Here is a 25449-nt window from a genome sequence, read left to right as displayed (position 1 = left end):
AGACTAGTCTCTCAAATTTTGAGATATCTCAATGAAATTTGATACAAGGATGTATTTTTGTATTATATTAGACATTTGTCGGATCCGGTAGGATCGGACCACTATAACATATATCTCCCATACAACCGATCGTTCAGATAAGACGATTTTGGTCATTCCTGCCGCAATTTGGAAAATATAAACGTGAAACTCGGTGATATATATTCTAATATATCATAGAAGATATCCTAAAAAAATCACTTTGATCGAAGCTATATATAGTTATATCCCATTCAACGGATCGTTCAGATAGAAAGATTTTTGGCCATTTCTCCCTTAATTTAGAAAGTATAAACGTGAAACTCGGTGATATATATTTTAATATATCAACGAAGATTTTCTGAAAAAATCACTTTGATCGGAGCTATATATAGTATATATCCCATACAACCGATCGTTCAGATAGAAAGATTTTTGGACATTTCTCTCTTAGTTTCCAATATAAAAACGTGAAACTTGGTGATATATGTATATTCTGATATATCATAGAAGATTTCCCGTAAAAATCATTTGGATCGGAGCTATATATAATATATATCCCATACAACCGATCGTTCAGATAGAGATTTTTAGCCATTTCTCCCTTAATTTCCAATATAAAAACATTAAACTTGGTGATATTTATTCTAATATATCATAGAAGATTTCCTGTAAAAATAATTTGGATCGGAGCTATATATAATATATATCCCACACAACCGATCGTTCAGATAAGGGGGTTTTTTGCCATTTTTTTATATTTATCTTAAAATCGTTTTGGTATGTACATCTGTTCACTATATATTTCTCATCTTATACAGCGCATTATTTGGAGATTACGAATGGGATAAGATTATTGTTCAGCCCCATTCATGAAAGGTATGAAGTCTTTGGCACAGCCGAAGACAGTCCCGTCCTTACTTGTTTTATTTTGTGCCGAATTGCAACGGACCTTCATGTTGCCCAAGTGAACTTCCCCTACCAGGGCAGCTACAACCGAACCTAACCTAACCTCAGGCCCGACTAGAGGGGGCGGGGGGGGGGGGGGGGGGGGGGGGGGAGGAGGACGAGGGGGTCATTTACCCCGGGCCCGGGCCTTGGAGAGGCCCGGGAATCTCAAAATGCTATCCGAGCTTTTTGCTTACATAAAATAAATAAATTATAAGTTGAGGCAGTTAAGCCTTTTGCAAATCGTAGCCAAGGATTGAAACAGGCACTAAACGAGTTACTTGGGCTAAATTTGACAGCGGAAATATATGGTGTTGTTAATGGCGTTATTCAATACATCAGCAAGTTTGAATGTATTTTGTTTTCCTCCATTTGGCTCAAGATTTTGACAGTTATTAATGAAAGAAACATTATTCTGCAAGCCAGGGATACTACGATCGATATCGAAGTTATAAACTTAGAAAGCTTGATCTCTGATTTAAATCTGATCAGAAATCAATGGGAAAACATTTTATGCAAATGCAAAACAGACGCCACTGGATTGGGAATCTCACCAAAGTTTCCTGACGTTCGAAAAAGGAATAGTAAAATACACTTTTATGAATGTGAAGAGAACGAGACAATCAACGACGATCACGAGACTGATTCCAAAAACAACACTTTTTTGGTGATAGTTGATTCGGTTATTGCAGATATTACCGAACGATTTGCTGTCTAGAAAAATTTGAAGAGCACTTTTTCTTTTTGTGGCAATTTGGATACATGGATGAGGTTTCAGTACGAGAAAATGCCGTTCAATTTGTCAGCAAATACAATTCAGACGTTTCCGAGAGTTTAGGAAATGAAATGATCCACTTGAAGCACATTTACTCAGCAAATTTTAATGAAAATCTGTCACCATTTGAATTGTTGAATGCTATCTGTTTTTGAACTATACCTGTTACGGTAGCTAGTGCTGACCGCTCCTTCAGTGTTCTTGGAAGGATAAAGAACTTCCATTGATCGTGTTCAACTCAAGAACGCTTTACAGGGCTTGGCATGCTCTGTATTGAAGCACCAAAAGCGAGACAGCATATAAATATGTAAAACACGGTAATGTTGATTTTGAGAATTTGTTCATTTTAGTTTAGGGGCCTGTATTTTTTTTTCCCCCGGGCCCGGATTTTCTTTCGGCGGCACTGTCTTACCTAACCTAATTTATATTTATTTTTAATTTTTTTCGTTTGTCAAGCGCCGAGATCTAAAACTGCTACAGAAGTGGTATCATCAGCTGATAAATTAACAAAACAGGAACACACATATTATGCATAAACTGTTAAGATAGGTAAGAGTAGTCCTTTTTATAGAAAAAAGGGAGTCCGAGCTATTAAATTAGTTTGAGTGAGAGTTATAATTTTGGCACAAACACCGGGAAGGCTGTGCATTTAAAAATTGCTAAAAAAAAAGCAGTTGTATTCTCTGCGTTCATTAAAAAAATTTCTTTCACAGCTGAAAATTTTGCGTTTTTATTCCAACCATCATTTAAAGTGCACTTTACTGCAATTCACACTACTGTCATTAACGCATACAACTGCAATACGATTTGCAAACGCACACACACACACTGGAAAAACATGCATGCATACATACGTAAGCACAAGTAGTCTCAACTGAAATTGGCGTTTGACTGGATTTTGATGGCGCTTTTGGGGTTGCATACAAAGCAAACGAAGCAAACACGATACGAATACGTTGAAGACGCACGACAATAAACCGCGCAATGACAGACAGCTAAAAGCCAGCTCTTCTATATACCTTCATACATATGAACGTGCATGCATGCATCGTATAAAATAAGGTGGGAGATTGTGTAGACGGCATCTGACGACGCAGCAAAGAGCGTTTGGATTGTTGGTTAGATAGTCGGTCGTTCGTTTGGTTGTCAGGTTTCTACAGTTGAATTACTTGCTTCAAATGTTTGAATTTTAATACATCATGTTTGCACTTTCAATTGCACACAAATACACGTAAATACGTACATATATAAACAATAGGGTGATAATTATTTATCGACTTGTCTTACATGTTTCTTTAATTCGTATTTCCACCGCGAATTGAACGCTCTTCAAGAAAGCTCTTAAATAATTTTCAGTGGGGTAAATTATCATTCAATAAAAAAAAAAACAAATTTGCAAACGCGATAATATCCGAAGAGATTTTAGGCCGAGCTTCTCTTCCAATTTGGGTCGTGCTATTAATTTTCCGTACAAATTGACGGGACGGAACCAACATTTTTAAACGGTTTTATTTAGCTGGACTTGACAGACAGGCCGCACGGCCGCATGCACGGCCGTTGTGAACGAATTTTGTAATTGAAATTTAAGTAACTTACCGATAAACTACAAGCTTGAAACTTGGAATATAGTTCAGAACCCGATGACAGTGTAATAATAAGAAAAAAAAAACTCCGATAGGTGGCGCATGGATCGAAATATTTCAAAAAATCGTATTTGTGGTCCGATTTGTCTCATATTTGGAACAAATATTGCATACAGTCCGGTAGAAGTGACATGAAAATATTTTGGAGTTAGAGGAGGGACAAGCATACGTGGCGCAGAGTCGAGTAAAGTCTTTGCAAGGATTATGTATTAAGGACTTAGATTGAAACCAATTGTCAGGAAAGAGTCCTTGTAATAACGAGTCACTAAATGAACTAAATAGAATGAGAAATAATAAGGCAATTAAATAAAGACTAAAAACTTGAAAATAAAATAATTAAAAAAAATTTTTAAGTTAAACGGTTTTATTGAAAACAATACTTACATGAAGTAATAATAATACTAAAAGCTAGAAAATAATTAGGTAGGTCCTAGGTACAAGTCATCACACTCCTCATCAATCTAGGGAGTTGATCAGACAATTAAATAAATGCGTTGGACGCGTCAAATTTCTATTGATAGTCATATATAAGACCAACTGAACCTAAACAGGTTATACTACGTCTCACATTTTTAGAAATTTCACGCGCCCAACGCTTTTATTTGTCTGATCAACGCCCTAGATTGATGAGGAGTGTGATGACTAGTACCTAGGACCTACTAATTATTTTCTAGCTTTTAGTATTATTAATACTTCATGTAAGTATTGTTTTCAATAAAACCAGTTAACTTAAAAGTTTTTTTAAATTATTTTATTTAGTTTTACGCCGACTCCGAACAGATGACTGAGAAGCTTTTCATGGCAGAAATACACTAGGTGTGTTTGCCGAATAGCTGCCGAGGGGCGACCCCGCTTAAAAAACCTTTGTTCTAGTTGAAGCAACTTGTTTCTAAATTTTTGATGTTGCTTTGCACAGGGCTTGAACCCAGGATCTTAGGTGTAATAGGTGGGGCACGATACCACCATGCCACGGCGGCCATCTGAAGTGTTTGACCGCTTGCTAGTTAAATTTAACACCTTCAGGGAACATTTTCTTTGCAAGAAGCGTTATTATGTCTTATTATTTAGAACCTGCAATACAAAATATTTCTGATTTTCTTTGGTGGGTTTTCTTGCTGTTGTTGTTATTGTAGCGATAAGGACACTCCCCGAAGGCACATCCGGTACGTTCCGGTACCAAGCCCGACCATATCGGGAACGATTTGTTATGACCACATGCGACCTTCTAGGCCATACCGCCCTCCCACCCCCTAGATCCATGAGGAGTTCGGGGTCCGCAGAGCCTCGGCTGTTAATAAAACAGGATGCGCCATGGATAGGTGAGGCCGAAAATTGGGTTTGGAGAAGCTATATATTGCGCTGGAAACCTGAAAGGGTTGCGCTACACAACCCCTTGAATCTTTTTGGTATTTTAGTCGCCTCTTATGATAGGCATACCTACCGCGGGTATATTCTAACCCCCAACCCGTTGGAGTGGTGAGTTTTCTTCGTTTCGAACAGTGGTAAAGTTATACTGGGATTGAATGTATCCATGGTGTTTTATCAGAATTGTTTTCACGACCAAACGGAAAAATCTAGTTAAGTTTCAGGACTTATAAAATAAATCCGTCCTCTGGAAAGAAATAAAAGTGGTCTAGCATTGCTGCTTCCGAATGGAAGGACAAAAACACAAAACATGTTCAACTTCTACGTGCTGCAAGCCACTCTTCCAAGCAAACATTTAATAGCCGCTGCTTGAAAAATAAGAAAAAAGTTGGTAAATAACGGACACCCTAATAAACAAATATTCGTATGCACCTCTGTGAAAGTATGTGACTGTAGCGTAATAAGGCGTAGCAAAAACTCAGTGGCACGGACAGAAACAGATAGAAGTAACAAATAATGGGGGGAGGAGTATGTGATTCAATGGAGCTGAGCGGAGTAAATGCGAACTTCTTTGGCACATTGTACAGTAGTAACACAAACTGATGAAGTCGAAGTGGAAATGGAACTGGAAGCAGTCGCTTGAAATATGACGTTGTGTATATGTACATATGTATTTATGTAGATATGTATGTGTGTGCTGGAATGAGTAAAGCTCCAAAGCAACACAGTCAGCCGGCTTATACATGCACTTTGCAAGCATAGCGTCGATGGGACAGTGTGGGGCTGTGTCGTGTCGCGGGATATATAGGCGGGCAATGTAAATAGATACATATGTATGTATGTATGTCTGCATCTAAACAATGCCAGACACAAGTTCAGAAAAAAAAAACTATAATTGCAAACCTTCAGACAAGAAAATCTGTAGGCTAGTCTACAGACTACATTTTCTTTGCATAAATATTTTGTTGCCGATAAATTAGTATATAATATATTCTGTTTTCCATGTTTAGTCTAAGTTTTGATTTACACTAAGCGAGCACGCGCTTTGCTTTAAAATTTATTTATTTCATTATGCATTGTTTTATGCGTTCAATACATTTTTTGGCTCATTTCATTGAATTGTTCAGTATATTTTTTGCATTCTCTATTTGAACAATTCTTTGGCTGGCGTTTCTCGACGATATTTCTTTGAATACATATGCACATACACTACACCACACAAATGCAGAGCGCGCACAATTACACTCACAAGCCAGACACAAAGTTGAAACTTTTTTTTGATATTTTTTTTTTGCAAAATGCAAATTTTTTTATACAATGTAGGTATGTTTGCAAGAAAATTTCTATTCAAAGCTACTTTTAATTACCTTTTGAATTTATGATGCGAATTTTGTCACCTTTAAACTGCAAAATTTATGTAGGTATGTATGTATGTATATATTTCTTTGATTGTAGAAAATTGTATTTTATTTTCATGTGATAATTTGAACTTTTTTATTTTTACTTTGTCAAAATTTTATATATTTATATTTCACTTGCCGCTTGCACACGCGTACTTTTTGTTATGTTAAAATTAATTAAAATTATTCACAATTGATGCATTTTTTTTGCATTTTTTATATTTGAATTTTATTTGCTGAGATCACGAGTAAAATTCTGACGTGTAACAAACTTATTTATATAGACAAAAAAATCAAAAACCATAACGAAAATTTGTAAAATTGTTTAAATATTTTTTTAAATTTTTTTTATTTTAAATGCTTGAGTTTTCCACTTTGATTAGCTATTCGTGCTTCTATTTTTATTTTTAATATTTTGTTGATTGCATTTAAAACAAAATAAAAGAAAATGTTGTTGCGAATTGCAATTATCAAAAATAATTGATGCAAAAGTGATTTTTGTGCCGCGGTGTAATATGGCGGACGCTACGTCACCGTTTCTTTTAGCTCGTCTGCTCGTACTCAGCACAGCACAGTCACAGAACAGCGGAGTTACAGTCACAGACAGTCTGGACTGATGTGGTCTCCTTGACTGTTCGTTTTGTGGTCTTGATAGACTGTGACGGCGTCTGCGCTGACTGCGTTGATGAAGGCAACATCAGCAGCTTCTGTTTGATTTTGTTGTTGTGCGCTCAACATTCCACGACAGTGAAAATAAATGTGAGCCATACATTTACTCATCTCACAACACACCTAAAGTAGACTTAAAAAGAGCACGTAGCAGACGCCACTCTATACACCATTAAAAGCTAAAAGGGTAGTAAGAAAATAGTCACACATTTATATACGCCCTGGCAGAACTGCAAATGAAATCGGCATTGCAACAACAACTACGAGTTACGAGTGGCGTTGCATTTCATAGAAGAGAAGAGCGCGCCTAAATGCATACAATTGCATTACATACGATTTTACTGCAACGAAAGCGCGCGCGTTCTTTTGTAATCTCACTTAACTAGCGACAAGCGGCAAATGTTTGCAAAATAATAAAAGTAAATGAAAGCAAACCCGTGAAGGCCCCCCCCCCCCACAAACCCTTTTTTGTTAAACGTTCACTCATTCATAGCAAAACACTTTTTTCTCATGCTGCTCGCGCTCACACACAGACTAAAATAAACACTCATTGACTCGTCATAAGCAAAAACACAAAAAAACTCGCATATTCACAAAGATACTGCGACGAATTCGCAAAGTAAAGGAGAATGCGAAAAATTTTGCAAATAATCAACCACTACAACAACACGTATGTACATATTTACACACACATAGATACACATGTGTGTGTGTGTAATGAGTGCGTGAATTGTGCGCTCACTAATACCATTTCCGGCTGAGCTAAAGCTTACAGCGCAGCGGCAGCAATTATGGCTACACCTCTCTTAACTTTTTGCACAATAAAATTAGAGATGATTGAGAGTCGCTAAATAAAAAAAACTTTGGCAGCGGAGCTAAGCGAATAAGAAAGCAAATAAGTAAAGTGATGAAGAGCAAGAATAAATAGCAAACAAGCAAATAAAAAGTTTGTCGCACACGATCATCATCGCCTCTGAAACACCTAAGAAAGCTGCTGTATGCCAACAAACGAAGAATATTATTTTTAGTATCTTTTTTTGCTTTGCTTTTATTTTGCAATACGGTAACAGAGGAATAAACGCTGTCTGAATGTTTTGCGATATTGTTGTATGAACGCAGGACCGAATTGGCATATAATAAGCAGTGCGAACCAGTGCAGATAAGCATTGTATAATAGAAATATTTATACATGTAGATAAATATATATATGTACCCTGTAGGAAATCACCGAATTGGTTGAAATTTAGTAAATGAATAGCAGGAATGCCAATCCCGGTATTTTTTGAGTTCCGATAATCCCGTGATATCTGCGAAGTAGTTCCGTGATTATGCCAATAAAAGCTAATTTGGACTAGGTAGGCAATTGAGAAGTAAAGTTCTCGCTCGACAAACGAAAATCATGCTCGGAAGAAGCATAGACCATGACAACATCAGATGAGGCGGTTCTGGTAGTGCTCGATAGAAAATTTCTTTGAAAGATTTACAAACCTCTACAAGTTGGTGAAGGCGAGTACCGAAGAAGATTTAACGATGAGCTGTAAGAGCTTTACGAAGACATCAACATAGTCCAGCGAAATAAAACGGAGCGGCTACGCTGGCTAGGCCATATTATGCGAATGAAAGATGACGTTTCGGCTAAGAAAATATTTTTATCGGAACCTGCCCATGGAAGCAGAGGAAGATGGCGGACTCGACTCCGCTGGAAGGACCAGGTGGAAAACGATTTAAATTCTCTTCTTGTAGTCTATTGGTGCCAGTTAAACCAACAAAGAAGTGACTGGCGCGTTTTGTTGGACGGCGATAACCGTTTAAACGGTTAAACGCCAATTAAGCAAGTAAGTAAACACAAATTTGAGTTACGGAAAGTTCTAAGTATGACTTTCTAAGGCCTTTACTAAGATTCAAGGGCAATGAAACAACCTACTTTAAAGATGTCGTATTTTATTGAAAAGCTCTGCTGGACGTAATTATTTTATATTTTTATCAGGATTAAGAGAGGTATAAGCAGTGTCTTCCCACTTCTAAACTCTGTTTCTGCGTATTGTCGTGAGTAGGGCAGCAGAATAGTAATAAAACAGAAAATGTCTCATAAACTCGAGTTTATTTTTTTCCTTGTTATTACTAGTAGGGATGGCTAAGGTTGCCACCTATTAAAACGGTTTAAAATTAAATTAGGCATGCGAGAGCTAAAGAAAGTTTAACGGGGACAGATAAAATAGGTAAAAGAGGGAAGATATACACTGACGGTATATGGATAATGGATGAGTTAAGGATAGAGAAATAGGACAAGCCAAATTGATAGGGAAGGGAGAGATTGAAAGGTAGAGGGGAGAGATGGTTAGGAATTAGGGTAGAGAGAGGCGCATGAGAGAAGATAGGGAAGGGGGATGCGGAGAGGTACTGAGGGAAATTGAGATCAAGGGAAAAGGATAATGAGTGAAGGTGAGAGAAAGAAGAGTAATAACCATCACTCTGCATTGCGAACGAACCATCTCTTAGCGATTTCGACAATGGCCTTCCCGAAAGTACAAACGATCGCCTCTGAGGTGAAACGTGTGCTTGTTTCGCAACTGATAACGTGGTCCTAAATAAAACGATTTTTTTTTTTAAACACGGATTGATGAAACTAGTTTTTTTGTAGTACCAATGCTCCGTGTAAAAGGTAGTTTGATCTTAAATAAAATGAAAAGCTTTATTAAACTAGTATAACGTATAAATTTGACTAACCTATATTTGCAAAATGTTTTAGTTTATAAAAAAAATCACCTGCTGAGCGATAACTGATGCTAATTGTCTCCCCCAAATCAGTTGAAGTTTGCTCCTTCACCTGCTTCTAGTTATGCGATGTCGATACGAACACTTTATGCGCCGGTGTGTTTCATTCCATTCGCATAACACGATCTGGTCACGAAGCCTTAAGATTTTATTCATTGCACTATTTTCATATTTTGGTAACTTATTGGTGTTTTTTTCGTTTGTTCGTCAAACAAATGCAGGTAATATTATGGACACATTCAGTCTATGCGAGGTCTTTATTGGCTGTCCAGTTCAACCTAACCTAACTATCTTCTTGAAAAATGACAGACGGGCCTACAGTTTAATGCTGACTCCGAACTGAAAGGTAGATGAACCTTCATTGGGAAAATTTTAATGACAGGAATACGCTCGAAATGCTTGCCAAATTACTACGCTTTTTCCTAAAGTATTCTTATATTGGTTTTACCGGGATTGAGAGCCAGGACTTTCGGTGGGGGAGTCGAGCATGGTACAACTGATCCATGGCGGCTAACAGCTCATCATTATACCTCCTTTTGCACACGTCGTCGGTTTAATAGACAAGTTTATTAATTTCCCCCCTCTCACCCTTACTCCCACTTCTACTCTCACTCTTACTCCCACTCTAAATTCCAGCCCCCACTCCCGCTCTACTCAGTATCACTTAAAATTTTCCTAGTACAGGGCGTGAAAATATCCACTTTCCCAAAATTTAATGTCATTCATTTGATCAGAGCGTCATATACATTTTTATTTATAAGACCCAGCCAACCAGGAATCCGTTAGGACTCCTTGCGCAGTGTGGTTACCCTCTTAGGGATATTCGGAAAGCGCTTCTAAGCGTATCTCGCAGGTAAGTGTTTTACGAATGTTGTGAAGTGATCCCTTGGAGTCCTTAAATGAATGATTTCGTAGACCTATTACGCTCCCACAGATAATCCGAAAGGATTCCATACAAATAAATTTAGAAAAAAAAACTTCCGGTGGGGCTTGACCCTCTTGATAAGCGCTATTCATGGCTTCGGCAACCCGATTGTCCAACTCACCTACGCGAGGCGAATCCTATTACAAATATGGACGTATCATACACATATTTAACAGGCGAGGCTCTGGCGACCCTAAGTTCCTCAGGAACCATCAACGTTGACAGCAATCCTCAACCTTGTGGAGTGAATTTATCGCTACAGCAACAACAAATCTTAACTTTGTTTATTTCCCATTCACAGATTCTCTACATCCATTTACTTGTCCCAACGTGCATCGCTTTCAGCAATCTGTTTTAATTTTAAAACTTTTGCATTCTAAGGGGGCTTTCCACTATGGTGGCTTTTTGTTTTGCGCCCGGATCTCTTAATATTTTATTAATAGCGTATTTGATAAGATGTTAATGCATTCCCACAACTCTTTCACAGCGGCAATATAAAGCAAAAGGATTTCTCCTTGCTGCTTTTGTCGCCAACCCACCATCCACCAGCCTACTGAACTCTTCAGATGGGGTCTGCAAGCTTTGTATTAGGATTCCACGACATAGCCTTCCTTTTTCCCTTGTTTTACTAGAATTGCTGGGTCCACTGGTCTGAAACTCGATGATGAGTGCATAGCTCTTGAATCAACTACTTGTCAAACGAGCCCTCCTAAAGAGTTGGGTGGAGTTCGATCGATACCGCTTTACTGTGCTGTAGGCTTATTTGCAGAATCCGCACCATTTTGTCTTGTCCCCTAGATTTCAGGTCTTAGGGTCCCATTCAAAATCGCCTGCTTCTAGCGTATTTTAACTGTTGTCTTCAGAACTTCTCTTCCTCTTTCGCTTTTAGTAGAGATTTTTGCCTGGGTCTAAGGAAATGTAATGTAATGTAATGTATTTATTTATTACGGCTTTCCTAAGCCTAACTTAAATCTATTTTACATGTTTATAATTGTCTTCTGGACTATGCAATCTAGAATAATTACATCTATGTCCTACCTTGGAGTACTATGGATGGGAGACTTCCAGATCATGCGAACAAAGCGTTGCGATTATGTAGTATGTAGGCATTTTACGCATGTTAGTAAAGCGCGAAGGCAACATCTGCACGGCGATGCACTGAGTTAATCGAGTGATGCGTTTCAGTATGTGCTTCGGCAACCTTTTTTGTATGCGCACAAGAGCTTGGAAGTCTTGGCGCTACACAGCAGTATAGTTTCGCTGCACTTCTATCGATGCTATGGAAGTCCGCCTGTCCAGCACTAAATTGGTAGTGTTCTGCAATAGTTGTACAATTTTTGTTTAAATTTATTGGAATGACATGATTTAATATCAATCGGTAGTTCATTATATGATTTAAGACCTTTATAATACATATTACATTTGTCTGCTTCAGTTTTATAAGCCGGCAGATTAAAATCATTTTTATTACGAGTATTTACAGAGTGCACATCTTTTACATATTTTATATTAGTCCTCAAATACGCAGTTAGCTTTACAATAGCATACTAAAGTTTTGTGAAAATCGACAATACAATTAATGTTTTAAGGCCAAACAAGGTTAGATACAACTCTGGAAACAAAAATTAATTTCTGATTTTCTACTGACGAAGTATTTGCGGTCATCCCAAAGAGAATAGGTGCATACGTGCCTTGGCAGGCGCGTCACTGTTGAAGGATGTAAATTCGAGACTGTGAAGAACTTCGTCTTTCTGGGAACAGCGAAAACAGAATCAGCTTGAAAATTAAACGGAGATCACCTCTTGCCAACAAGTATAAAGTCTTCTGTCGAAGAAAAACAAAATCACGCTCTACAAGTCGGGAGAAGATGGGATGGCTATTGGATTGTTCTAGAGAAGTCCTCCGGAAGATATAGGGTCCTCTCTGTGATGGGCTTAATGTCGGAACTCAAAGGCTTCGTTGGCTAGGTCATGTTATGCGAATGAAAGAATGGAAGAAGATTCGAAAATTGTCTATTTAAAGTTGCTTGATATCTACAGTACACTGGGTCGATTTATTAACCGATATCGCGCCATCGATTTTTCGATAGGATTTGGGCTCAGGAAAAAAAGTTCCACTACCCATACCCAAAAAAATAATTTTCGAGCCTGCGAAATTAAATTTTTTTAATTTTTTCGACTTTGATTTTTAAGGTTTTTTTTATGACCTCCTAAAAAAATTTTCATTTCATTTTAAAATTTTCATGTTTTTGTGTTTGTTCTTCAAAAACCTTTTATCGCCAAAGTTTTTAGCAGACATTTTTGTGTCGGACAGGTATATATATGAAATTTTTTTTAGTAGGTCATGAGAAAAATCTTAAAAATTAAAGTCGAAAAAAAGTCAAAGAAAATGAAATTTCGCATGCTCGAAAATTATTTTTTTGGGTATGCGTAGTGGAACTTCTTTTTCCTGAGCCCAAATCCTATCGAAAAATCGACGGCGTGATATCGGTTAACTTTCGTCCATACAAATCGAGCCACCCTAATCTACATATAAATTTTTGGTATAAATACCCTCTAAAATATAAATTTTTTTTTTCAAATACCGACAGTTAAGCAAATATGTGTTGTGCTAGTTATAAACCACCACCTGCCACACGCCCATGACCCGCGCAATTAGCCACCACTAAACAAAGACAATTCGAAATCATCCGCGCTATTCAAGTAAATATGTATATATGTAGTTCACCCACCACTCCCTCTGTACTATGTATACTTTTTTCACTTGGATTGCGAAATTCCACGGCAACGAAGATATTTATTACCCTGCTCACACGCAGCAAAACATCCGCTCTCTTATGAGTGCAAAAGGGGCGTGTGGGTGTCCACAGGCGATTTATGATGATGCATAATTTTCATTCTGAGTGTATCATTTGTGATCAATTGCAAAGGAAGTAATGCTTAAATATTAATTAGCCTAGTATAGTTAGTAGAGGTAGACTGGTGTATTAAAATTTTCAATAATATATGCAATATGTACACTAGAGGTTTACGCCGATCACTTTAACGGCGGCGGCGGCGTAGGCTCTAGGCGGGCAGCGCGCCGGCGTACGCCGGTGTACTTACTTTAAAAATCTTGATTTTTCTATTTAAAAAAATAGTATTTAGGAAAGGTTTTGTTTGTATGTATTTAAGGAAATCAACGTGTTGGCCATTTCGGAAAGATCCGGGGCTTTTGCCTCAAGATCTCGCAGACCGTTCAAAAATTTTCAGGAGTAGCTCTTTGCGGGGGATTGTCTCTCGTTCACTTACTCCAGAGAAGCTTCGAACCTGACCCCGGTCTTTGGAATTGTTACTGCTGCGTCTGCTGAAAAGAAGTAGAGATACATAAAATAGCCACACCTTTGTATGCATATCTCATGCAAAGCGTAGTTTCGCCTAGGGTTAACTCCTAATAATCGTCGCGAACACAATTTCTTTAAACCATTTGTGGCTCCTTGGCGGTCATGCACAAAGGCGACTTACGGTTGCTATTAATACTCATGACTCTCGTGGCACAGGGCTCTTCCAGTTTTTCGGCTGTTTTTAGGAGCTACAATTCCCGATGTGCGAACAGTAGCAATCCCGACCACCAGTCGCTACCACGCCTCCTGACCCTCACATCATATGCCAGCACAGAAGCTATAGGACTGCGACTTCGAACTCATACCTTCGTCGACGTCACTTTCCTAGAAGCTCTAGGTGTAGCTGCTAAAACTTTCCAACGGATACTTTTGTCGCGCTATGCTACCGAGCTACACCAGAGAAACACCTTGAAACGTTAGGGAGTGACTATTCGACCAAGGATGCCGCCTTCGAAATCATAAGCAATCTAAGTGGAAGTCGTTGCGTAGTGGGTGAAAATCGTATAATACTCGGCGCATCTACATAATTAAAATTTTACAAGGACCCTAGATAAAATTTTTAAAATTTAAAATGTAGACCAAAGTTTGCAGACGTTTGTGTTCACATCATTGATTTCAGTGGTTCTCGTTAAATCAAGACGATATTTTAGAATGAAAGTCGATCGATTTTAAATTCAAAGATGTTTACTGCTGTTTTCCGGCCTTATGATAAAGGAGCTCATTATGGATGACCGCGTAGATTCAGTTTTCAGACTAGTTCGACTGTCCACTACGTTAGGGTAATAGCACACACGGTCATTATTTCGACTGTCTTTGGAAAGCTTTTGCTTCACCACTTTGAGTGTTCTTGCGAAGGACAAAGCCTCACCTGGTAAATATATGTGCCTACGTATTCACATTTGTAAAAGGAGCTGCAACGTGTAGGTGATATTTAAACTTGGTTGATAGGCTATAATCAATGTGATTCACTCCAAGGGACTAGTTTTGGATATGACCGCCAACTTTATGTCAAACCGGGAGACTTGGGTGTTTTAGGATGAAGTGTGAAAATTAAATTTAACATTTCAGATGCTATTTTATAGTTTTGCAAATAAACAACAGATTTTTGAATGTAAGCCCAGGAAACATACCGTCAACTTAAGTATGAGGTACGAATCATTTCAAATGAATGTTTATGCCCCTAGAACCTACTAAAGGATTTTGAATCACTGATTTGGCTTATTCTTTCAGCCAATCGCAATATAAAATGTTTTAAAAAATCGGCACCTTTTTTACTTTTTTAACAACTTGAGGGCAATTTGAAAACAATTTGAAACGCCTTGGGTCATTTTATTTGAAATAATTGTTCATCGTTAATTTTTTAAAAAAAAATATGCAAAGTGAGCATATAAATTTATTATATAACTTTTCTTTAAGTGTTTTGTTTTAATAACTTGGTGAATTGGGTGATGCAAAGTCCGTGTTAAGCTGACATCGAAAACGCCTGTTTTTTTAAATAACTTTTGAACAGTTAAAGAGTTTTATTTCGCAATTAGTTTCTTATAACTGGCAGTGATGCGTAGAAAATATAGTAACGCGCCGGACGCCGCCGCCGCCGTTGCCGCGCCGGAATTTTTGACATTCGGCGGCGGCGTGCGAAAAACGACCCTAATCGGCGGCGGCAGCGGCGTTTATCGGCGGCGTTTATCGGCGGCGTATATCTCTAATGTAAACATATTCAGATACGAGTGAACGACTTTAAGGTTGTCATTTATTATCATTTATAATTATCATATATGTCATTTTGATACTACCTTGTGTTAAACTAAAGAGCAGTTTTTCAGTCACAGTTTAAGGCCGCCTTTGTTATTGGTTTTTTGTACGGCAACATTGGTTTTGTATTATCTAGATAATTTGTAGATACGGCAACAGCTGGATGTGGTTTACACAACAAACATGGAAAAAGTATTTCTCCAGCATTTGAAAATCATACATATATCTAGTTCTGGAGTTGCTAACGGCCATAATTCTCTAATAATTCTTAAACCTTTTTGCTCTCCATTCATCATTCATATCCAACGTTTAAGAAATTTTTTAAAATTTATAATGCTCGAGTTGATCTCCAACGTCATTCCTAAATTATCCTCCAACCTTTTTCTATCAAGACTTGGAAATCTGAAGAAAGGGAGCTGTTTAATTTCATGGTTAGAATATTGCGGTAGGAACCAAAAAACCTTCTACCATCAGGGTTCAGCAGATACAAATGACCAATTGCACCTTGAAATATTTCAAAGGACTTTTTCCAAACGTCCAAAAGTCGGACATGAGTCCCATTTCAGGTCAATCCTGAGTACTGACCGAATCTGTTGCAAATATAAAAAAATAAATGTAAGGCACGATAACCTTCGGAGAGATTTTAGTCCGAGCTTCTCTTCCAGTTTGCGTCGTGCTCCCTTTTTTTAATTTTTCCTATAAATTGGCCGGACGGGACTTACTTGTTTTACGCCGACTCCGAAGGGCATCTGCAAGGCAGATGAGTTTTCACTGAGAGAGGGGACAAACAAACTTCATAGCAATGGTTTTCAATCAGATTACAATTTTTACCGGCTCTGTAAATATTTATTTTCTGCTCAGGTGGCAATGCTTTTTCAGCATTTATCCCTGACAAATAACATAGTTTATTTCAAAGACGTCAAAGTGGAATTACCTTGTTTTCTTGTATCATGTACACACTCCTTTTCGAAATGTTTTTGAAACTTTGCAATTCCCGAAAGTATTTTTTAAATTAACAAAAATAAAAATAATAAAGTACACTGACGTCCATAGCAAAACCCCAGTAAAATGTAATTACTGACTTTCAAGAATTAGTTGCCAAAAAATTTTGGGATCACAATGTACTCATTAACTAAAAAAATAAAAATATAATAAAACAAGGTCTTAAATTTGAAGTTTACTTGAAAAATCTCAAGTTTTCAAAATAAAAATTCTATTTTCTCCGATTTTACTTTTTACTGCCTTTTTGCATTGAGCGGCAATACAGATGTGATCACTGAAATAGTAGCGTGTGATTTTTAAATGTTTTGCTTATGAAATTAAGCTATACTGTTTTTTTTTTTAAATCATGATCTCTAAAGTATAACCCACATTTGCGGTGATTTGGAAGAAATAAAATTTAACTGTCTTCCCCCATGGCTTAAAAGGTGGACCGCAAATTATCTGGGTGGTCGGTAGGCATCGGTGCACTTTAGAAATGAAACATCAAAACCAAGAAGAATTAAACAAGGGGTGCCCTATCCCCACTTTTGTTTAAATAAATGGCTACCTCCCTGCTCTCCAGTTTTTTCGCCTCGCGAAACCTGGCATTATCACCGACTAACTTTTCCGCGACCTTATCTACAACATGGACGTCCCAAATGTCGACCATTTTGAACATCCACGTCAATGGCACTACGCTACCGACTGTCCTACACCCCAAAATCTTGGGTGTGACGTTTGATTGGATCTACATTTTGGCGACCATGCATCCGCAATTGTATCGAAAATCCAGAGCCGTAATAAAGTCCACAAATCCGTTGCTGGCAGTTCTTGGGAAAAAGACAAAGAAACGCTCATTACCGCATACAAAGCAATTGGCAAGCCGATTGCATGCTACGCGTCCCGTATATGGTCGCCAAGCCTAAAAATTACCCACTGGAAGAAGCTACAGGCCTGCCAAAATACTGCTCTCAGAACCGCCATAGGCTGTCTTCTGATATCCCCAGAACACCATCTACATAATGAGGCGAGAATACACCCCATCTGGGAGAGAAATGAGATGCTAACCAAGCAGTTCCAGTTGATTACCCAGAAACCTGGGCATCCCAACAGACATCTGATTGATGAGTCAGCACCGCCTAGGTGCTTAAGGAGTCATCTCCGTAAGCATTATGAGGAAATACGGCACCTGAGAACTCAGCCGTATGAAGCAAAAAAACATAAGCAGGTCTTTGGTGAACTCCACAAACAGGCGTCAGACCTTTATGCCAGGAATTGCCCGGTGAATCCAGTACTCAAAAAACAGTACCCAAAACTTGCGGAAGAGGAACGCATACTCCCCAGTGAAACGCGAATCACTCTAGCTCAACTGCGTTCTGAATACTGTAACAGGTTATACTCTTACCTATCCAGAATCAACCCCGACATACAAAATGTATGCCCCGCTTGCAATGTGTCCCCACATGACACCAACCATCTCTTTAATTGTAATGTGGAACCAACGCCTCTAACACCCCTTTCATTGTGGTCCACCCCTGTTGAAACAGCAAGTTTCCTTGGACTCCCGTTAGAGGATATTGATGAAAGTTTGTGATCGGTCGCAACTATTAGGTGGGGCGAAGCACTGCTACAACAACAACAACAGCAACAACTAAACTGTGTATTACAAAGAAAGGAGTTGTCGTTCCCACACACGTAGCAAGCTAAATACCCTGAGAAATACATCCTTGCACTAACAGCCCGGGCGTCCTGCCACACATTGCAGACTTTAGGATATAATTTTTCTCAACATACCCTACATTGTAAACTAAACGCCTTGAGAAATATCCCGTGAAGAGGCTTGATAATGGGCACGGTAATAGAAGTTTGAGAAAGCACTTGTCAAATTGGGTATTCATCGTACAACGGGGTTATTGCCCATGTAAATAAAAATGTTTATTTTATAGCGTATCAATACAAATATTAACTTGGGTTTGAAGTTATTATAGGGAAAGCAAATTGCCAATTGCAAAAAATAAACTAACATACAGTCCACTAGAATAACAAAAAATAAAAGAAATAAAAACTACTTGGAGTTTGAACGACCAAACTCATATACCTTTATTTCAATGAACACAACTGTATCAGTATAGCAATTTTTTGGGTACAATTTTCTTCTGAATAGAAAATGTTTTGAAATTTTTTTTTAATTCTTCCATGTTGATATTTGAATACTTTTTGACTTTTAAAAAAATTTTGACTATATAATATTTTTTGCTAGTATTTCACAATTTTAGAAATTCATTATGAGATGTATAGTTAGCTTTAAAATAGCATCCAAAATATAGAGGGCGACCAATTATATAAAAAAGAACTGTCGAAATAAGAATATCTATTTGTGTACTCTAACGAAAAAAAAAATTTTGGGTGAATCGCTTTGTCTTACAACGAATTATGTGAAATGAAAATACAACTGATTTAATAGTTCTCCATCATTCCCTTCTATGTAACTGGGTACCCTCCTAGACTTGCACATTTTGTGGTAGGAAATTATAAATCCTTGTAAAACAAAGTGACTCCTGCTAATGTTTAATTGACAACGCCAGTTGTAATTTCAAATAACTAAATACATACCTACATAACATTTCTTTATTGACCGCGTTCCAATGTACACTGTCCATTGGAAGGCGGGAATTGTGTAAAAATTCTTCAAATGTATTTAAGCGACACCTAATATATTGTAACGAATGTTAGCAGCACTGAGCGATGCTAGCGTCTCTAAGCCGATGCTAAGCAGTGACGTGAATTCACATCCATAGATCAATCATTATGTATCTACATAAACGAAACAATAATTGCGTCTACACATATGTACCATGCATATGTACCATGTACGTATACGAGCAGCGGAGAGTCAATGCACAAACACATGTATATATACATATGTGAGATACTCCTATAAGTATGCAATGAGAAAAACTATAAAATTGTGTAATTGTAGTTACAGCTGAGAAGTTTGAGAGCTGCTGGACTAGTAGATTCTGGAAGCGCCTAGAAGATGCGAAGGTTGAAATCAAAGAGTATAAAAGGCGGCAATTGTAGAGGCGCAGGAATTCAGTTTGATTTGAGTTTCGATTAAGACGATATCTAGCGAGCAATAGCAGTATTATTTTGAAGGTCAGTTTCATTTAAGCTATCAGTTTGGTTATTAAGCCAGCTAATTGCAAAGTATAAGTGTTGTTGTGAAGTACTTTAATAAAGGCCATTTTTCCATTATTCAATATTGGAGTTATTTATTGAACAGTTTAGTGATACGAACTTAGCAAAAAAAAGCAAATAAGAGGATTTGCAAGCAACTTCGTTACAATATGTTCATACTGTGATGTTCTATGAGATAATCTCAGTATCCGGCGAGTTTAAAAGTTTATATTTTAAAAGGTAGACAATGTATGTTTATGGGTTGAACATTGAAACGTTAATTGGACACATAACGTTTAAACCGTATTTTCGAGAATCCAAAATTCATTAGAATATCCTATTGTACATAAGGCCACGGCACAATCAAATTTTTCATATACATAAATGCGTTTAACACAAGCTTATACATTCAAGCAACTTCACCACAATCAACCAAGGTGTTTGTTGAGTTCATAAATATGAAGGAACTTCAAACTTGGCAACTGAAGTTTGTTTCGCCTTGCCAATTCACGTACAAAATATTGCGAAGCACTATTATAAACATTCTCCCTATACAACAAAAATACTTGCTAACATATTTTGTGTCGCAATTCATTTTTTATATTGCATGTTTTAATTACGAAAAATGTTAGAAAAGTTAGCTACGAGTCGGAAAAATAATTTCATTTGCAAAGTGTGCCAGCACTCTTAGGCAAAGCAAATGTCAAATTCTTCTTATGCTTTGCTTGCAACAAAAGTTGCAAGTTGGCTACTTTTTAAAGTCAGATGGCGCCAGTGTCGCTCAATCTACCGTTCTCCATAAAAATACGTGCAATCTACTTATAATGCAAAAGATTGAGTTAATCTGTATGAAAAACTGCTTATGTGAAGGGGCTTTTAGCTGTTTCATAAAATAGAGTTATGTTCAAGTTCTTAACTTAAGTGTTAACCTGTGATATGAGTCTTTGAGTTTTAATGAAAACTCTATAGAAATGGATGAAATATAAAGAGTCTTAACCCAATTTATGTTCGACTATCCATTATATTCGCTAGCTTCTGAGGAATGTCTGAACCTCCAAACCGCTAGTTTTTGGTAAGATTTGGCAGATGCGTCCTTTTGTGGTACCTCATGTTACTCTAAATTGCTTGGATACCTGTTTGTGAGAGCCTTTTTGGCCTCTACCGTTCAACAACTCTGGTGGCAAGCCTAAGCATATATCATCGACTTATGTATATTCAATACCCTCTACCAGCAGAAACTAAATTTTTCAGGAGAGTAAAAAATCTTTTTGACATCTACATATATTGCAAATGGCTAACAATATGAAGTACCCCAATTGTTGATGAACAATTCCGTTGTTTTTTTGTTCAAACTCAGCTTTATCTTCTATCTAATATATAAAATTCTTCTGTCACGGTTTTAGAGGCTGAACTCCTCCGAAACGGCTGAACCGATTCTCATTAAATTTTGTGAGCATAAATTTTTTTCGCTACGTGCCTAGGGTCTTGAGATCAAAACGTGGACCCGCGTACCCCTATAATGTGTTTATACAATATGGATATCAAATGAAAGCTGTTGATGTGTGCTGTAGTACAGGATAATTTTCATACCCCTGGGTAACTAGGGTCTCGAGATATAGGCCAAAACGTGGACCCGGGTACCCCTAGAATGTGTTTATACAATATGGATATCAAATGAAAGCTGTTGATGAGTGCTATAGTACAAGATAATTTTCATACCACTGGGAGGCTAGGGTCTCGAGATATAGCCCAAAACGTGGACCCGGGTACCCCTAGAAAGTGTTTATAGTACAGGATAATTTTCATACAATTGGGAGGCTAGGGTCTCGAGATATAGCCCAAAACGTGGGCCCGGGTACCCCTAGAATGCGTTTATACAATATGGATATCAAATGAAAGCTGTTGATGAGTGCTATAGTACAGGATAATTTTCATACAACTGGGAGGCTAGGGTCTCGAGATATAGCCCAAATCGTGGACCCGGGTACCCCTAGCATGTGTTTATGCAATATGGATATCAAATGAAAGCTGTTGATGAGTGCTATAGTACAGGATCATTTTCATACAACTGGGAGGCTAGGGTCTCCAGATATAGCCCAAAACGTGGACCCGGGTACCCATAGAATGTGTTTATACAATATGGATATCAAATGAAAACAGTTGATGACTGCTATAGTACAGGATCATTTTCATACAACTGGGAGGCTAGGGTCTCCAGATATAGCCCAAATCGTGGACCCGGGTACCCCTAGCATGTGTTTATGCAATATGGATATCAAATGAAAGCTGTTGATGAGTGCTATAGTACAGGATCATTTTCATACAACTCGGAGGCTAGGGTCTCCAGATATAGCCCAAAACGTGGACCCGGGTACCCCTAGAATGTGTTTATACAATAAGGATATCAAATGAAAGCTGTTGATGAGTGCTATAATACAGAGTAAGTTTTACACCGCTGAGTGACTAGGGTTTCGGGTTATAGGCCAAAACGTGGACCCGGATACATCTAGAATGTGTGTGTATTATGGATATCAAATGAAAGCTGTTGCTGAGAGCTTTAAAGTAATTTACATTGTGATATTCGATTTAGTCGCATCAACCTGACAAAACTGATAAATATGCATGCGAAGCCGAAATAAAGACATGAATTAATAATACCCACATACCTATTTACATACGTCCTATTCGATTTGACTGAAATTTGGTATATAAATTTGCTTATATTAGTATTTACGATGCTTTTTTCCGGGAAGTATATCAGAGACGGACTGGGACTGGGATTAGTACTAGGACTGGGACTGAGACTGAGAATCGGAGTGGGACTGTGACTGAGACTCGGAATGGGAAAGGAACAAAATACATACCACCCTCTGTGACTGGCAAAGAAGGAGAAAAACTTGAGAGAAGAGAAAAGATAGAAGGAGACTGAGAAAGAGATAGAAGGAGACGAAGATGGAGATGAAGCGAAAAAGACGAAGGGAGGAGTGAATAACAAGATTAGGAAAAAGTGTAGAGGGGTAGGGCAGCTTATTAAAAATGTATGCAGATAAGCCAAATTTGGGGCAGAACAACGTCTGCCGGGTCTGCTAGTTTGATGTAAATGTCAGAGCTTTTTGCGAAGGTTTTGGGGAGTGTTATCGATGTTGGTGGTCTTTTGCCGCATATACATAGATTCAATACATTACGGTAAAAAGCAACATTAAGGTACTTGTCGGACCATCTCGGGAAGGATTAACATGACCACATTAAACCTTCTAGGCCATTCCACCATTGGTTCACTGGACTAGAATATGTTAATTAATTAATTTTTCAGAAAAAAAGTTCTTTTCATCTTCAACAAATCATATATATTATTTCTAATTGCTGTTTTTATGTACGGGTCCCTATTTCGCTCCTAATTGGATTCCAAACTTATTAATAAAGTTTTATTTGTATAGATGGAGATTCGGGCTATTAGCAAGCTTTGGGCAATCTTGGTCGTAGTGCTTTTGTTAAGCTATATTTTATTAAAATAATTTGTTAAAAATAAATAATCGTGAGCACACAAAGAAATCTATTTGTACTATAGCACTATTGTGAATATTTGCACTGCATTACCGGCAGTTGCTACCATAGGCCAGGGGCAGCGCGAGCTGCCATATTTGGGTTGTTAAGTCAGGAATGATTTCCGCCAAAATATAAACCATCTGAAATGTAATTATGACATGATGTTCAAGCTCTATTTCACTTACGTACAGAAGCGAATAGAAAAATAGCAGTGGTAATTTTTATCGAATTTCGTCAATTACAACCATCTTATTTATTTTCGATATTTTAAGGAAAAATTTATATAATTTTTTTAATTGAAATTATGTAAACTAATATCAAAAGCATTTTCCAAAAAATTATGAATTTAGTCTCAATTTTAACCTAACATTGATTTTTGAAAATTTTGTTCCGAAGAGTGTTTTAGATTTTCTTCCACTTCCTAGCTTTATTTTTATATGAAAAAAAAAATCTGGAACACACTTTGGGAAAAAAGCATTAACAATCAAAACTTTGGTAGAATAAAACTAAGCAGGCTACACAACTAAGTACAAGATATTAGTTATTTTTCACCTAAACACTGTATAACAAATATGATTTTTTTGACACGGTTGGCACTAAACTAATACTGTTCGAATCATCTAACAATAAATATATAGGGCTTATATAATTTGGTATTTAAATCAGCTTCACTAAATAGGACAAGTTATTTCAACTTAATTTAGGTAGCTAAATCAGCACTTCATTTCAAGGAGAATAATAAATAAAAGATTAAATTTAATACTTTTTGGTTTATTGAAGATTTTCACAACATTTGAATGCACGCTGACCATCTTTATAAGATTCACTCTTCTAGTAACTAATGCTTGGTTTTGACTTGGTCAAATTTGACCACAGCCTGGTCATATCACTAAACACGGCTTGTCATATTACGTCAAATATGTTTCGACGTCCGTTCTTGATAATTAAATTGACCAATAAGTGAAAACGGAAATTGCCCAACGTTATGGCAAATTTGACACTGAAATTAAATTTGCTAACATGTTAGCAATTTATTTTCGTTTGTCAACTGGTGTCCCATCTTTAAATAATAACATAGCGTGTGAAACAACGGAAAGTAATGCAACGGTTTGCGAAATGAATGAACACAAAATTTTAGCATGGGCTCTGACCGCGCACTGCTTTATCGACTTCGAATCAGTAATGTGACAACGCCCAACTTGAACCCAACTGACCAGAGGGTCAGATTGAGGCAGTTTTTGATAACAGTAATTTATTCCTAATGAAAACTTAGCATAAGATAATTTGCTTACCCTTTAAAATCTTCTTATTAGCTACTAAATATTTCGAACAATATTCTGTATCATAGAGGACCAACATATGAGGCTTTCGATTGACATCTATAAAATTTCGCTAGGCAAAAGTTTACTTTGTTTGTATTGTACTGTGTTGCCAACCAAGAATACTTCTAAGGAAAAACATATCCAATAAAAGTACGTGCACACTAAGCGACGCGATACGTAGCGACACGTTCCACAAAATATTCGCGGCATTTTTCATTGGTCAACTTGGTCGTGTCGTGTCGTCCGACTGTCGCTATGTGTGCATGGTTCCATAAGAATACATGCAAAGAATATTTTGCCGCTACGTGTCGCGTCGCTTAGTGTGCACGCACTTTAAAAGGGCATAAGAGAAAGCGCGTTTAAGGCAATGGCTACAGTGTTTCAATAAGTTGCTTCCAAGGCGATCCGTTTCTGACTGGGAATATATGTGAGCGCCTGAATGTATGCTGTAAAATTACATTGTAAAGAAATATTACTCATACGACTCGTGGTACCATTTCTTTGCTATTTTAGTGTTCGCCTAATTTAAGTTTTTGGTGTTCTCCGAACTGTGTGGTTAATTGTAGCTAAAAATTATTTAAACTTACTCTATAGTGTTGGTATTAGTATAAAGTTTGAAATCTATATTTTGTTTTAGCGCTACAGTCATTTAAATAAGTAAACAGAACAATATTCGAAAATTGTAACCTCTATTTATTTTTAATTAAACCTGTGTTGGCATGAACCTGGCAAGATTTCTACTGAGAAGGCAAAAGCAAAAGTTTCATGAAA

The 25449-nt window shown here is 37.4% G+C and overlaps 1 protein-coding gene across 20 annotated transcripts in view; it reads right to left on the bottom strand.

Moving 5' to 3' along the window:
* Syp (Syncrip) overlaps positions 1-25449 on the bottom strand; it is a 329665-nt gene that overhangs the window by 139026 nt on the left and 165190 nt on the right. The window contains exon 1 of one of the 20 annotated variants that reach the window (XM_067761462.1): positions 6117-6781. The exons of the other annotated variants lie outside the window; for them this stretch is intronic. The gene's annotated coding sequence lies outside the window, so the exon portion shown is untranslated. Of the gene's footprint in view, positions 1-6116; positions 6782-25449 lie in introns of those variants that run through there. 20 annotated transcript variants of the gene reach the window in all.

This window comes from Eurosta solidaginis, chromosome 1 (genome assembly GCF_040869045.1).
Source record: "Eurosta solidaginis isolate ZX-2024a chromosome 1, ASM4086904v1, whole genome shotgun sequence".
NCBI classification, from domain to species: Eukaryota; Metazoa; Arthropoda; class Insecta; order Diptera; family Tephritidae; genus Eurosta; species Eurosta solidaginis.
The sequence above is the reverse complement of the archived record's forward strand: the minus strand, read 5'-3'. Positions and strand labels throughout refer to the sequence as shown.